Below are 6304 nucleotides of genomic sequence, written 5' to 3'. Positions count from 1 at the left end.
GAGTCTTGACGAGGATTTCGTAACCGGACCCCTTAGTTCCCCGAACGTTCGTATCGCCCTGGGACTAAAAATCGGTGAGTAATAGCATGAAAAAATGGAAAAAATGGACCAAATCTGTGAGTTTTAACGAGGTCCCCGTAAACTGTCCCCAGATTTCGCAGAATGTTCGGATCGCCCCGTGTCACAAAATCAGTGAGTAATAGCATACAAACCCGGCCATAATGTATAAAAGCTACGAGTTTTGACAAGCTCCCCGTAATCGGAAAACGAAGTTACCCGAACATTCGTATCGCCACGGGACCCAAAATCAGTGAGTAATAGCATATAAAACTGGCCAGAATGTATAAATTCTGTGAGTTTTGACGAGGTCCCCATAAACGCTCCCCGAAGTTCCCCGAACGTAGGGATCGCCCCGGGACCCAAAATCAGTGAGTAGTAGGAGGGAAAACTGGCCACATTGGACCAAATCTGTTAGTTTGGCCGAAGTCCCCTTAAGCGGTCCCTAGATTTCGTGGAACGTTCGGATCGCCCTTTGACCAAAAATCAGTGAGTAATGCATACAAAACTAGCTAGAATGTATAAAAATCTATGAGTTTTGACGAGGTTTTTGTAACTGAACCCCGAAGTTCCCGAAACGTTCGTATGGCCCCGAGACCCAAAATATGTGAGTAATAGCATACAAAACTGGTCAGAATGGACCAAATCTGCAAGTCTTGACGAGGTTTTCGTAACCGGACCCCTTAGTTCCCCGAACGTTCGTATCGCCCCGGGACTAAAAATCGGTGAGTAATAGCATCAAAAAAATGGCCAGAATAGACCAAATCTGTGAGTTTTAATGAGGTCCCCGTAAACTGTCCCAAGATTTCGCAGAATGTTCGGATCGCCCCGTGTCACAAAATCAATGAGTAATAGCATAGAAACCCGGCCATAATGTATAAAATCTACGAGTTTGGACGAGCTCCCCGTAACCGGAAACCGAAGTTACCCGAACATTCGTATCGCCACGGGACCCAAAATCAGTGAGTAATAGCATATAAAACTGGCCAGAATGTATAAATTCTGTGAGTTTCGACGAGGTACCCATAAACGCTCCCCGAAGTTCCCCGACGTTGGGATCGCCCCGGGAAACCATAATCAGTGAGTAGTAGGAGGGAAAACTAGCCACATTGGACCAAATCTGGTAGTTTGGCCGAAGTCCCCTTAAGCCGTCCCTAGATTTCGCGGAACGTTCGGATCGCCGTGTGACCCAAAATCAATGAGTACTAGCATACAAAACTACCTAGAATGTATAAAAATCTGTGAGTTTTGACGAGGTTTTTGTAACAGAACCCCAAAGTGCCCGAAACGTTCGTATGGCCCCAGGGACCCAAAATATGTGAGTAATAGCATACAAAACTGGGCAGAATGGACCAAATCTGCGAGTCCTTGACGAGGTTTTCCTTAACCGGACCACTTAGTTCCCCGAACGTTCGTATCGCCCCGGGACTAAAAATCGGTGAGTAATAGCATGAAAAAATGGCCAGAATAGACCAAATCTGTGAGTTTTAATGAGGTCCCCGTAAACTGTCCCCAGATTTCGCAGAATGTTCGGATCGCCCCGTGTCACAAAATCAGTGAGTAATAGCATACAAACCTAGCCATAATGCATAAAATCTACGAGTTTTGATGAGCTCCCCATAACCGGAAACCGAAGTTACCCGAACATTTGTATCGCCACGGGACCCAAAATCAGTGAGTAATAGCATATAAAACTAGCTAGAATGTATAAATTCTGCGAGTTTTGACGAGGTCCCCATAAACACTCCCCGAAGTTCCTCGAATGTTTGGATCGCCCCGGGACCGAAAATCAGTGAGTAATAGAAGGGAAAACTGGCCACGTTGGACCAAATCTGTTAGTTTGGCCGATGTTCCCCGTAACCGGTCCCTAGATTACGCGAAACGTTCGGATCACCCTGTGACCCAAAATCAGTGAGTAATAGCAAACAAAACTAGCTAGAATGTCTAAAAATCTGTGAGTTTTAACGAGGTTTTCGTAACCGAACCCCGAAGTTCCCAAAACATTCGAATCGCCTCGGGACCCAAAATATGTGAGTAATAGCATACAAATCTGGCCAGAATGTAAAAAATATGCGAGTTTTGAAGACGTCCCCATAACCAGACCCCGAAGTTCCGCAAACATTCGTATCGCCCCAGGACCCAAACACGGTGAGTTATAGCATACAAAACTGGCTAGAATGGACCAAATCTACGAGTTTTGACGAGGTTTTCGTAACCGGACCCCGAAGTTCCCCGAACGTTCGTATCACCCCGGGACCAAAAATCAGTGAGTAATAGCATACAAACCCGGCCATAATGTATAAAATCTACGAGTTTTGACGAACTACCCGTAACCAGAAACCGAAGTTACCCAAACATTCGTATCGCCACGGGACCCAAAATCAGTGAGTAATAGCATATAAAACTAGCCAAAATGTATAAATTCTGTGAGTTTTGACGAGGTCCTCATAAATGCTCCCCGGAGTCCCCCGAACGTTCGGATCGCCCCAGGACCCAAAATCAGTGAGTAATACAAGGGAAAACTAGCCACATTGGATCAAATATGTTAGTTTGGCCGAAGTCCCCATAAACGGTCCCTAGATTTCGCGGAACGTTCGGATCGCCCTGTGACCCAAAATCAGTTAGTAATAGCATACAAAACTAGCTAGAATGTATAAAAATATGTGAGTATTGACGAGGTTTTTGTAACTGAACCCCGAAGTTCCCTAAACGTTCGTATGGCCCCGGGACCCAAAATATGTGAGTAATAGCATACAAAACTGGTCAGAATGGACCAAATCTGCGAGTGTTGACGAGGATTTCGTAACCGGACCCCTTAGTTCCCTGAACGTTCGTATCGCCCTGGGACTAAAAATCGGTGAGTAATAGCATGAAAAAATGGAAAAAATGGGCCAAATCTGTGAGTTTTAACAAGGTCCCCGTAAAATGTCCCCAGATTTCGCAGAATGTTCGGATCGCCCCGTGTCACAAAATCAGTGAGTAATAGCATACAAACCCGGCCATCATGTATAAAAGCTACGAGTTTGGACAAGCTCCCCGTAATCGGAAACCGAAGTTACCGGAACATTCGTATCGCCACGGGACCCAAAATCAGTGAGTAATAAAATATAAAACTGGCCAGAATGTATAAATTCTGTGAGTTTTGACGAGGTCCCCATAAACGCTCCCCGAAGTTCCCCGAACGTAGGGATCGCCCCGGGACCCAAAATCAGTGAGTAGTAGGAGGGAAAACTGGCCACATTGGACCAAATCTGTTAGTTTGGCCGAAGTCCCCTTAAGCGGTCCCTAGATTTCGTGGAACGTTCGGATCGCCCTTTGACCAAAAATCAGTGAGTAATGCATACAAAACTAGCTAGAATGTATAAAAATCTATGAGTTTTGACGAGGTTTTTGTAACTGAACCCCGAAGTTCCCGAAACGTTCGTATGGCCCCGAGACCCAAAATATGTGAGTAATAGCATACAAAACTGGTCAGAATGGACCAAATCTGCATGTCTTGACGAGGTTTTCGTAACCGGACCCCTTAGTTCCCCGAACGTTCGTATCGCCCCGGGACTAAAAGTCGCTGAGTAATAGCATCAAAAAAATGGCCAGAATAGACCAAATCTGTGAGTTTTAATGAGGTCCCCGTAAACTGTCCCAAGATTTCGCAGAATGTTCGGATCGCCCCGTGTCACAAAATCAGTGAGTAATAGCATAGAAACCCGGCCATAATGTATAAAAGCTACGAGTTTGGACGAGCTCCCCGTAACCGGAAACCGAAGTTACCCGAACATTCGTATCGCCACGGGACCCAAAATCAGTGAGTAATAGCATATAAAACTGGCCAGAATGTATAATTTCTGTGAGTTTCGACGAGGTACCCATAAACGCTCCCCGAAGTTCCCCGACGTTGGGATCGCCCCAGGAACCATAATCAGTGAGTAGTAGGAGGGAAAACTAGCCACATTGGACCAAATCTGGTAGTTTGGCCGAAGTCCCCTTAAGCCGTCCCTAGATTTCGCGGAACGTTCGGATCGCCGTGTGACCCAAAATCAATGAGTACTAGCATACAAAACTAGCTAGAATGTATAAAAATCTGTGAGTTTTGACGAGGTTTTTGTAACAGAACCCCGAAGTGCCCGAAACGTTCGTATGGCCCCAGGACCCAAAATATGTGAGTAATAACATACAAAACTGGGCAGAATGGACCAAATCTGCGAGTCTTGACGAGGTTTTCTTAACCGGACCACTTAGTTCCCCGAACGTTCGTATCGCCCCGGGACTAAAAATCGGTGAGTAATAGCATGAAAAAATGGCCAGAATAGACCAAATCTGTGAGTTTTAATGAGGTCCCCGTAAACTGTCCCCAGATTTCGCAGAATGTTCGGATCGCCCCGTGTCACAAAATCAGTGAGTAATAGCATACAAACCTAGCCATAATGCATAAAATCTACGAGTTTTGATGAGCTCCCCATAACCGGAAACCGAAGTTACCCGAACATTTGTATCGCCACGGGACCCAAAATCAGTGAGTAATAGCATATAAAACTAGCTAGAATGTATAAATTCTGCGAGTTTTGACGAGGTCCCCAGAAACACTCCCCGAAGTTCCTCGAATGTTTGGATCGCCCCTGGACCGAAAATCAGTGAGTAATAGAAGGGAAAACTGGCCACGTTGGACCAAATCTGTTAGTTTGGCCGATGTTCCCCGTAACCGGTCCCTAGATTACGCGAAACGTTCGGATCACCCTGTGACCCAAAATCAGTGAGTAATAGCAAACAAAACTAGCTAGAATGTCTAAAAATCTGTGAGTTTTAACGAGGTTTTCGTAACCGAACCCCGAAGTTCCCAAAACATTCGAATCGCCTCGGGACCCAAAATATGTGAGTAATAGCATACAAATCTGGCTAGAATGTAAAAAATATGCGAGTTTTGAAGACGTCCCCATAACCAGACCCCGAAGTTCCGCAAACATTCGTATCGCCCAAGGACCCAAACACGGTGAGTTAGTGCATACAAAACTGGCTAGAATGGACCAAATCTACGAGTTTTGACGAGGTTTTCGTAACCGGACCCCGAAGTTCCCCGAACGTTCGTATCACCCCGGGACCAAAAATCAGTGAGTAATAGCATACAAACCCGGCCATAATGTATAAAATCTACGAGTTTTGACGAACTACCCGTAACCAGAAACCGAAGTTACCCAAACATTCGTATCGCCACGGGACCCAAAATCAGTGAGTAATAGCATATAAAACTAGCCAAAATGTATAAATTCTGTGAGTTTTGACGAGGTCCTCATAAATGCTCCCCGGAGTCCCCCGAACGTTCGGATCGCCCCAGGACCCAAAATCAGTGAGTAATACAAGGGAAAACTAGCCACATTGGATCAAATATGTTAGTTTGGCCGAAGTCCCCATAAACGGTCCCTAGATTTCGCGGAACGTTCGGATCGCCCTGTGTCCCAAAATCAGTTAGTAATAGCATACAAAACTAGCTAGAATGTATAAAAATATGTGAGTATTGACGAGGTTTTTGTAACTGAACCCCGAAGTTCCCTACACGTTCGTATGGCCCCGGGACCCAAAATATGTGAGTAATAGCATACAAAACTGGTCAGAATGGACCAAATCTGCGAGTCTTGACGAGGATTTCGTAACCGGACCCCTTAGTTCCCTGAACGTTCGTATCGCCCTGGGACTAAAAATCGGTGAGTAATAGCATGAAAAAATGGAAAAAATGGGCCAAATCTGTGAGTTTTAACAAGGTCCCCGTAAACTGTCCCCAGATTTCGCAGAATGTTCGGATCGCCCCGTGTCACAAAATCAGTGAGTAATAGCATACAAACCCGGCCATAATGTATGAAAGCTACGAGTTTGGACAAGCTCCCCGTAATCGGAAACCGAAGTTACCGGAACATTCGTATCGCCACGGGACCCGAAATCAGTGAGTAATAAAATATAAAACTGGCCAGAATGTATAAATTCTGTGAGTTTTGACGAGGTCCCCATAAACGCTCCCCGAAGTTCCCCGAACGTAGGGATCGCCCCGGGACCCAAAATCAGTGAGTAGTAGGAGGGAAAACTGGCCACATTGGACCAAATCTGTTAGTTTGGCCGAAGTCCCCTTAAGCGGTCCCTAGATTTCGTGGAACGTTCGGATCGCCCTTTGACCAAAAATCAGTGAGTAATGCATACAAAACTAGCTAGAATGTATAAAAATCTATGAGTTTTGACGAGGTTTTTGTAACTGAACCCCGAAGTT

The sequence above is a fragment of the Hordeum vulgare genome, chromosome 3H (genome assembly GCF_904849725.1).
Source record: "Hordeum vulgare subsp. vulgare chromosome 3H, MorexV3_pseudomolecules_assembly, whole genome shotgun sequence".
Lineage (NCBI taxonomy): Eukaryota > Viridiplantae > Streptophyta > Magnoliopsida > Poales > Poaceae > Hordeum > Hordeum vulgare.
Note: the sequence above shows the minus strand (reverse complement) of the source record.